The sequence below is a fragment of the Tachysurus fulvidraco genome, chromosome 7 (genome assembly GCF_022655615.1).
Source record: "Tachysurus fulvidraco isolate hzauxx_2018 chromosome 7, HZAU_PFXX_2.0, whole genome shotgun sequence".
Classification (NCBI taxonomy): Eukaryota; Metazoa; Chordata; class Actinopteri; order Siluriformes; family Bagridae; genus Tachysurus; species Tachysurus fulvidraco.
Window position 1 is genome coordinate 8,537,635 of NC_062524.1, and position 10,963 is coordinate 8,548,597.

At 35.7% G+C, this 10,963-nt stretch overlaps 1 long non-coding RNA gene across 1 annotated transcript in view; it reads right to left on the minus strand.

Moving 5' to 3' along the window:
• LOC125145087 overlaps positions 1 to 9,915 on the minus strand; it is a 61,501-nt gene extending 51,586 nt beyond the window's left edge. Inside the window, exons 1-2 of the long non-coding RNA XR_007143403.1 lie at positions 9,794 to 9,915; positions 2,608 to 2,890 (exon numbers count right to left, since the gene is read on the minus strand). This is a non-coding gene — a long non-coding RNA (uncharacterized LOC125145087). The remainder of the gene's footprint in view (positions 1 to 2,607; positions 2,891 to 9,793) is intronic.
• Positions 9,916 to 10,963: the final 1,048 nt, after the last annotated feature.

Consider the following 10,963-nt stretch of genomic DNA (forward strand, 5'->3'; position numbering starts at 1 on the left):
GAAAAATAAGCCAGGCAAGCTGAAAACATTATGGATAATGCAGTATGAAGTCAAAATATAAAAAACATGGATATGATATATGATATAATATGTGATATACAAATAAAATCATCCTGAATATAGTTCTATTCTAGTAGTGTTTGTATTACAATTACAATAAAACGAATTATATATTTAGACATTGTGTAACTAATTTAATGCTTTAAACACACAAAATTAAAAAGGCCTAGAATAAATTCAATTAAGTATCAGAATGCACAAGATTATTTTTACTTAAAATATTCAACAAAAAAAGATATCTAATTAAAAATTATCTTTTTAGAATATTTCAGAATTTTATATTATTTTGTTCATCATTTTTTTAACCAAAAGGGCTTGGCTTATATAGTAGTAATTTATTATAGTCTATTGTACTAATTGTATTATTGAATAATTTTTAAACACAAAATTAATTATCTTTTTATTTATCTATGTATTTTAGATCTTGCACATACTGATGCACAGAGCTGCACATATATGCATTTTATTTCACATTATAGGTCTTTTATACATTTCTTTTTTCTTTGTTCTTCTATGCAAGTATATTCTGTTATATAACCAAAAAAGCATATTATCATTGATACGGTGAGGTTTTCTGTTAGATGTTAACACTTATTATTTACATTATATTGCATTGTAGTGTGTGTGTGTGTGTGTGTGTGTGTGTGTGTGTGTGTGTGTGTGTGTGTGTGTGTGTGTGTGTGTGTAAAAAAATATATATATATATATATATATTTTTGTGTGTGTGTGTGTGTGTGTGTGTGTGTGTGTGTGTGTGTGTGTGTGTGTGTGTGTATGTAAAGAGGAAAAAGGTTGATGTAATGTTGCTGAGAACTGAGAGGTCTGTGTGTATGAATACTAATTTGTTGTAATATCGCTATACCATGATTAAATTAGCATCATATTTCAATATAGATTTTTATTTTAATTGTTCAATATCCATTTTAACCACAAAATTAATTCTCAAATCAACCGAGTATGCAAATGTGTAAAGAACAATATATTAGTATTTCACAGGTCAGATGATGATTACAAACTTTAATTCATTGCCTTATTTCATGCTAATAACAGTAGCTGGCACGTCTTTGGCCCTGGCACAAAAACATCCGTGGATAGGCAATAACACCATCTGACTATTTCTCAAATTATTAAAAAGCTATAGTCATTTAGTTTGTCTCATTTCTAGCAAGATGAGAAAAGATGTTAGCAGATCTGTGTGTAGGCTGCATCTTTTTTTCACTGTCATTTTAAAATTCAGCTCATTAGATACTGTATATCAGAAAATGCGCTGCAGAGAAATTAGGTAGTGCATCTGATTTAACCAAGTTTACTTCTTTTTGACAAATGTTCTGAATGATGTCGAATTTTCTCTCGTTGATTTAATACCTCTATAACAAAATTATAGATTGAAAGAATTGTAGTATTCTTAGACCCTGTTTCTTTAAAACACTCGAACTTATTTTATTTATTTTTTTATTATTTACCTCAAAGATAAACCATAGGTGCATCTGAATATCCTCACTCAGAAAAATTACTTTTTTTTTTTAGTTTTATACCCAGTACTGGCTTCCTTACTGTTTCTAACCTTTCCATAATTCCAACCCTCTCTCCTCACATTCTGTCCTTTATCTTCCCCTTTTTGTGCAGGGTTATGACCTGGATACACAAGATCAGTATCCCACTATAGAGGTAGGGACATTGCACTAAGATTCCTGCAATCGATCATAGTGAAGCATCTGCTCCCCAGATTCAGTTTCTCGGTGGATGAGATCAATTCCTACACTAATACATCTGGTACATGGCTCCATTCATATTTCTTTCAAAGACACAATCGCCATGAGAGTAATTTAAAAAATTAAGAGTATAAAAGAGATCAAATAATTAGTAATCAGTTTTGTTTTAAATATATCAATGTTCTGGTACAAATAAAGTCTTCAGCGCAGCAAAAAGCTGCGTCTAACATCTGATAGCCTCAGCATTACTGTCATTACTACATACTACATGCAATATACATCAATGGAACACAGTGTAAAGGGGACAGAAGATCAGCTAGCAAACTTGTGTAGTTGTACAGAAAGCTGTGTTGTATGTTCTAACGTATTTGACTATTTTTACTGAATTACAACGAATGTATCTTCTATGGGAACAACTAAAGTTAAATAGCTTTGTATTTTAAGTCTTAGGGCATTTATTGAGAAGCATTTAAAATAATAACGTGGTCTTAATCAAAATGTCGTTCTCTGCTGAGTTTATTACCTTTTACTACCTATTTAATGGGAGATAAGAATCAGGCTGATGTAACCTTGTAAAACCAAAACAGTATTCAAGCTTACAAGCTCTATATGTGACTAATCTTTGCAGCTTTTCTTTGGACCAATAAATAAAATTCCAATAGGCTTAATTCTTCTTTTTGTGCATAATTGACACCAGATTGGAGCGAAGTATCTCTCACATGGCTGAAATTAAAAGGTTTTGATTGCACCGCTGCTAGGACCACACAGAGAGCGGTCACATGATAGAATGATGTGGCTAATTCATTGTTAGGGTTAATGATCTATTTTTACTCACCTCCTGTTGGTGTCAGATACTGCCAGTGCTTGGCAAAAGAGGACACAATGTCCAAATTTATGCAGGGCTTTACATTTGGCAGTCTGTGGGTGGTGTGGGTGGATGGCACTGAAGTCCTCTGATAGGGCACTGACTGTGGAGGCAGAGGGCATGGTCCTTTTTAGTGTGGAGAATTGCTTTGAACATCCAAGCTTGGCAGAGGCTCACCTCTCTCACCCCAGTCAAGAAGAGGTTTAATGAGGATGACCACAGAGGGGGAAAAATAGTGCTAGTGCTCAATTTCCTGGAGGAATTAAAAAGAGAAAAGGAAAAGGGGAAAGTAGATTAACTGCCTGACATTCCCTTTGTTAACCCTTCTGTTCTGTTTGGGTCAAATGAACAACCTTTTTGAATTGTTTCTAATACTGCTAAAAAAAGACTGCTGAAATACATGGAATTATTAATTTATTTACTTGATTGAATTTTAGCAATTAATTCAATGAATCGATTATGCATTTAATGAATATTCATCTAGTGTCTAAGTCTGTCTGATTTGAAGTAACCTTAAAGCTCGGAGAGTGAAAAATGTGTACGCCAAAATAGATTTGTTTATTTATTTATTTACTCATTATTGTGTTTAGTTACAGATTAAGGCTCAGTAGTAAATGAAAACCAATTCATTAAACCACACTTATTATGTGCTATATGCTTGTCTCTGGTTTAATTGCTGAAAGACTATGTTGTTGAATAAATTGATGTATGTACAATATTACATTGATAAATGAAGAACATCGACAGTTCATACGCATCCCCTTCTATCCATTTACTTCTCAGCAGGGGATACCAACTAGGACATAACACCTGTTCAACAAAAGCAACAGGACAAGTACGCTCACTGGGTGACTAAACAATTTATCATTTCCATCATTTGATTGAACATATGGCCAAATTTCCATTTAGACCTTATTGCAATACTCTAATGATTTGCTGTGCCCTGCTGTTTGTGCATAATTTCTGTTTCAGGTAGGGACATTAATTTAACTACATACTATCTTAAGAATGTGAACGTGTCCTGTAATATGAAGTGAAACTTTCATGTTGTATCAATGCTAACTCTTACTGCATTTATGTTGGTTTTACCATATTATTATTAAATTATCATTTTTAAATCCTGTGTAAATAAAGTCAGGTCATTGGGTGGGACGTGCACCTTCTCTTTTAGACACCGGTCTTGTGTTATTTTGACTTTGATTTTGGTGCCATTGTCATATTGAAACATCCATTTTATCCTTAGATTCAGTTACCTGTTGGATGAGATCAATTCCTACACTAATACGTCCGGTACATCACACCATTCATGTTTCCTTCAAAGCAGAAGTGGGAGTCACAAGTAAGACTCAAGTCATGAATGTCAACTCAAAGTCAAGTTGAGTCTTTTTTTAATATTTGTCAAGCAATTCTCAAGTCTCAAATTTGCGACAAGTCTGAATCGAGTCAAGTCGGGTCCCTCATCTCTGAGTCATTTAACTCAAATCCGAGTCAAGTCTCAAGTCATGAATGTCAAGTCAAAGTCAAGTCGAGACTTTTTTAAATGTTTGTCAAGCAAGTCTCAAGTCTCAAATTTGCAACTTAAGTCTGACTCGAGTCAAGTCATATGACTCGAGTCCCCCCATCTCTGCTTCAAAGACATACAGTATAACACTGTTTAAAAAGAAGCAGTGCTATAGCTGAATTATTGTGTAATAGTTCTTTTGTTCTTAAAAAGATCTCGGATTTGCCTAAATGCTTGAGTGCAAATTTTAGTTTTGCATGAGTAGTAACAGAAAGGATTATGGCGCAGTTCATTGCTTATTTTTCTCTCTGTAACTGTTCCTGCTACTTTAAGGTCATCCTGCAACACTTTTCAATTGACTGCTGGGTTTGGGTTCTTAAAAACTAACTTATTTTTGCTCATTACTTTGTCCTTTGACTGAACTCTTGAAAGTAAATGGATGCAGTGTATGTTCATGCAGCTTCTTTATATTTTGCTATATTGAAAGAGAAAGTAAGTTGCGGATACTGAAGGTAGATATGGTTAATGCTGCAATGCTTATTATAATTGTAATAGTGTCATACGCAGTTTGCTATTTGAGGAGGAATATATGCATTGCTCATCACAATTAAATGGTTAAGAATCAGCTTGATGTGATACCAATATTATTACTACTGCCCTAGTTATGGCTCTATATCAATAATATAGATCAAGCATGAGTCAAAAGAAGTAGTAGTAAACGAAATAGATGAAAAAAAGAGATTCAAAACTCTAGAGTGATGAATCACTAATGAATCATTTCAGTCATCCTTCACTCTGCGATCTATTGTTTATCTTGGATGAACGTTCGCCATTGCTTTGAAAATCAAGGCCACGCTGCAGCAGCCTCAAGGTGGAGAAAAACCAATAAAGACCTCATGCATCCCTGAAAACATTAGAAAGTAAATCAAAAGGGGACCATAAAGCACAACCATTCATGTTATTGCTTTATTTTATTTATTTTTTTCATGGAGAAATACATTTAGAAAAAGAAACTATTTACAACAAAATACCACTTTTTAATTAAAAACGGCAACAGTTTTGCATTTGTAAATATCTCTCTCAAGCTTTCATGGTTATGCCTGAATCCACACTAAACTACATTAACCATCAGACCCAGCATGTCACATGTTCATGTCATGTGTCCCAATGATCACTCACTCCTGATAAAGACCTGGGCCCATATTCATAAAGACAAAGATTCTAAGAATGACCTGTGTAACGATGACATTTTGGTCATGTCATATTAGAGATGCTCGAACATCTGTATGTTACAAATGTAGTAAATGTAATGTAAACATGAACATCAACACACATATCTCTAAAATGCCATAATACTACAGCTTATATAATGTTTCCTCTAATATGATCGATCACATGATGACAAAATTAATCCCTATACAGTACGATCTAATCTGTAGCATTTACTGTAATTAACTCCCTATTAATAAATATTGTATACAACACATCTCCCTCGACATTTTGTCCTCTGCTAAAGAAACTCTTAAGCCTCTTAAAAGTCCTCCTCAATACTCTTAAGATTTTTTTGACCTTATGAGCTCTTAAGAGTTAAGATGCTTTATGAATAACTTATCTTTACTTGGATCTTCTGTTTCATTTTAAGGGGTAATGCCCACATTTATAAGACCTTTCGTCATTAGGAGACCTTTCATGAATACAAACCCGGGTTACTTTATGTTTTATTGTCAAGCTTTTTTACATGTTACAGCTGCAATTGGTCTCATGTTCATGCTTATGGTTCTTGTTTCATAGCTTTGGTTGCTTGTGTTATGCTCTTTCAATAAAATCTGCTCATGTATCCAATGCTGTTGAATCCCTGTATGTGAAAACACTAACAATGTTCATCAATATTAACAATATTTTAGTGGCACTGAATGTATTGGAATAGATTAATGCTCAACATTAGCTTATTTGTTTGTTAGATCATTTATATTATTTAAATGACATCATGTGTTTATTCTTAGTAAACGTTGCTAATTGTACAATGAAGATACTACTTTGTGTGTTATGCTTTGTTTTTGCTTTCATTCCATGTTAATAGTGGGAAATGTAACTGGTAGTATTGGTAGCCAGCTTTAGCTTAAAGAAATATAAATATACAAATAAAATTGAACAGAAATAAAAGTTAAAGTGGAATTGCACCGGGGGATCGTCCGTATATAAGTGCACCACCACAACAAACCAATAAAAGTAACAGCAGGTGAGTGATGGCTGTGAGGTACTGCCGATCTTACTAGGTAAAAAGCCTCAAATCCCAGGATACTATGCAACTGTGCCAGTTGCCAGGGAGCTTCACTGAGGTGCTCACTCAGAGATGTGTGCTCAGCCACAGAGGGACTATAAGAGAGAACAGGCTACTTGCTGTGCATAGCCACTAGGAGGAAATAGTGAAAGAAAATGAGGATCAGCTCATTCATGTTAATAGTTGAGGATCTTGTTAAGAAGTGTATTGTCTCAGGTTCTGCATAGTCTTATTATTATTATAATTTCGATGTTTCATACAGGCCATGGGGCAGTGTTGCTCAGTAGTAAGAGCTCTGGGCTTCTGACTAGAAGGTTATATATTCAAATCCCAGTACCACAGAGCTACTAGTGTTGGGCCCTGTAGCAAAACCTTTATCTTTCTCTTCTCCAGGAATTCTGTAGTATGACTGACCTGGAGATCTGCCCCAAGCTGCTTCTGAGCTTTGATATGCAAAGCAAAGACTTTCATGGCACTATACACATGTATATTTATAGTATGTATAATCAATTGCATTTTATTTTTCTTTCTTTCTTTCTTTCTTTCTTTCTTTCTTTCTTTCTTTCTTTCTTTCTTTCTTCAGTATGAAATCTTCAGTGCATAAGCCTACTACTAACTCCTGACCCGGGCTGTGTATGCAAAAAGCTTCTATCCAAATGCATTAAATATCAGATACTGGGTAGGATGGTGGCAGCAGGATTTTTTGTGAATCTTTCTCCTTCCCAATTTGGTCACCTGTCAGTTTCCCCTCACCAGTTCTCCCCTGTCGTATAATAGTTTAGAAAACTACCGATCACGCTGCATCACAGTTCCTTGTAACCTGCGCTAAGGAAAGCACATCTGCCATCTAACACATTCATGGGCTCATTTTTGTTAGTGGTGTGTTTTATTTGTTAGTGGTGTGTTAATATTTATTTGGACAATGCTCTGTTACATGCTAGAATCCCACTTATGACATAATTCTACCCAGTTCTTCCAGAATAGGCTCCGGATTAACCACAACCACAAACCAGGAAAAAGCTTACTAAAGATGAACGAATTAAAAACAAGCTTAATGACCTAGCTGAGTTAATGCAAGCACTTAAGGAGGAAACATCTGATTAAACACATCGGAATATTTCTCTTTAATTTCTCTGGCATTATACATGAAGAGAAAGACAAAAAGAAGGCAGAGATATGGAGCTGCAGTGTAAAATAATGGGACTCTTTATAGGGCTCTTTTAGGGAGAAAGGGTGGACTTTCCTTTCTCTTCAGGTCTTCTTCTTTCTAAAACATTCTTACAACCTCAACAACACACACACACACACACACACACACACACACACACACACACACACACACACACACACACACACACACACGCTTTCCGTAAGCCAAGTATCTCTCTAATGTTTATATAAGACTTGTGAAGCTGATAGCAGTCTCTGGAAGCACTCACTCAGATAAGAGTTTCATTTTCTCAGACGTCTTGTATCAATCCAGGCAGCGCTTTGTCTTATCCGGACAGATGCAAAAGAGACACCGCCTTAAATCCCACGTTTATTGTTTAAATAAATTTCCCCGGCTTGACAAGATGCCACTGATACGATGTTACCTAAAATGCTATTTTTCCTCTGCATCCATCCATTCATACATCAAGACACACTTGTCCTCTTCCCCACTATGTGCTCAGTCCCAGTCCTGCCCACAACCTTTATTTGAGCTAGAATGGTTTTTTTTTTGGTTGTTGTTATTAGATTTATCTTTCTCTTACTCTCTCTGTAACACATTTCTCTGAAACTGCGGGATACAAAGTCAGCAGCCCAAATAAATTCGGGTCATGCAGTAAGATTTAATCCAGCGGTCCTGAGGGATCTCTGCTGAGTGGAAAGAGAGTGCTTCTATTGTACAGGATCACTAGACAGACCCTGAGGCGTAGCAACAACACTCCGCCGTTTTTTTAGTTCTCGCAATAGATTTTTAGTTTGAAAATAAACTACAGCATATACCGCTGTAATTTTCCAGTGTGAGATATTTACAGAGATGTTTCACGTATGCTAAGAGATCTGAAGTGTATGCCTGTGGTGTGGTTACGTTTGTCCAGACTAAACCTTGACTCATGTTCACAAACCTCTAGGAATTACTACAAGCTCGGAATAGGACAGGTTCATTCTTGAAGCTCTAAAAAACACAACAAACTCTCATTTGTTAGAATTTCTACAAATTTTACGTTGGATCCGTTTGCTCCAGGCAGTGTAGCTGACTGGAAAATGAGGCTCCGGCCCAACTAATCTCTCATTCATTCTGCAGATTTCTGGAGTGTAACATTTTGTGTGACAAATTATAATAATTGAGAATGGAGCAAATTTGCACAATTGTGGCAAGGCTGAGTGTGTAAACAGTGTCTCTAATAAGCCTTCTACGGGATAATCAACATTGCAGTGTGTCACAGCTGCGTCTGCGGGTCACCTCTGATTAGCATGTAAACATGCGCTCAAATACACCATCATGATAACCAAAAGAGCTGCTTTACTTAAATTTTGGTTAATTATTTCACACGAAAGAACTCCATAGATATTATCTCTAATGACGGACATGTTCTGCATCCTATTGGTCGTCACTGATTAGGGTTAATAGACATTTGTGTCTTGACCTTTACTTTAAATGTACTCGACAAATGCACAGTTAAATTCCTTTCCAACACTTATGATCTCTTCTGCCGGCAAATGATCCTCCACTCGTCTTGGCAGTATCGAAAGCCTAAATCTAATAACAGTCCAATCCTTGACAGCCTCATGCAGACACTCTTGGGTTTATAACAACTATAAATCCATAAACACTCACTTTTACTGCTGAAATATCATCGACTTCACAGAAGCAGAAACAGAGTAACCTTGGGAAGCCTTAAAACGTTCACAGCATTGAAGTATACCCTAGTTTCAGATTGCCAGATGTATGTTTAATGCATTGCAGCAGATATTTGCAAAATAGGATGTTTGTTTTGTTTTGTAGGTTGTAAGGTGCAATCATTTTGTGCGCTAAGGCAGGATTGGCGCAGGAACCCAAATATATTAACTGCTTTTGTAATTAGCTGTTTTGCTGTTTGCTATTTCAATCATATTTAATCAGCTGTAGTTTAAACTTCAAATAAATAATAGGCAGTAATCAGAGGTTAGATGCGTACAAATAAATATATGTATTCACCGTAATTGTGAAGGCTAAAACCAGAAAAATATAAATGACTAGGATTTAAGACTAGAAGCAGAGAAAATTACTAGATATGACTAGAATAATTAGAAACATTAATATAACAATCCCTTCCTTGTCACCGGTACTCTCAAGGGTACTTTTGTATGCTTATGAAGAAAAAAAGAGAAAAATGGATAAGCCAAACCTTTAAAATGATTTACTTGATGGCAGCAAACCAGCAAAAAGGAATTGTATAGATTAGAACCCTTTGTTCTGAGGGTGTTGGTCAGAGGTGTCCAGGTTGTTTGTGGGTGCAGGTTTTCCTTGCAATCAAGCAGGAGTCACACCTGATTCCACTGGATTAATCAGTTGACTGTGGCTTCATTAGACTCAGGTGTGGCTTCTGCTTGGTTGGAATGAAAACCTGCACCCACACTGGCCCTTTGCCGAAAATATTGGACACCCCTGCACCTCTGGTGTGGGCATACTAGGGTGGTGGATCAGGTGCAAACAATGACCAAGAGGCAGAGCAGCGACAAAATCAGAAAACCTAAAAGTGAAACTCTGTGCTGGCCACCCATTTTGTTTATTTGTTGGGTTGGAGCTATTCTTTTTTGTTTGTTTGTTTCCTTTGTACACTCACATATGGTAGTTCTGCTACAGTTCAGTTTATACATTCATTGATCGATGCCTTGATGATTGATTAGTAACGCAGCACACCTACTTTTACAGTAATCTAGCTCTGAATGCTTGCTCTTACACTGTCCTTTCCTTCTTTCATAGCCGTCTAAAAGAAAATATGAAGTAGTCATGTAACCCTAAAGAAGTTTATGTTTTTCTTAGGACTATAATGTTCCTCTGAAATCCACAGTGACCGTACAGCCAGGAAAACTACTGTATTCAGTACTGAAGAATGATTGGTTTATCAGTAGAGTATGGAATTTAATTTCCAGACTTACTGAAGCATGTTAAACATTTCTCCAGACTAATGTGTCAATGAATACCTTCTCACTATGAACATATGAACAGGAATGTGTTTGCCAGGGCCTACGAGAGTTTCAATCAAAATCTCTCAAATAAAGAATTAATGGAATAAGTAACGTAAATGGCACACAGTAACAAAGTGGCTTAAGATCTATTCTACATAAAGTAAGTATGTGGTTATTGATTTATTTATCAAACATTGTGTAAATATTGTACTATCTTTAATAAATCAAAAGCACTGTCCAAGCTGATTTGACTGAATTAACAATGTTGCTAATTAAGATTTTATATACTGTAATACCTGTTTAATCATCATTCAACTAAGATGTGTTTCACTCAATATGGTCGATTGCTTTCAAGAAAAATTGCTTGTTTTGTACATTTCACCAAG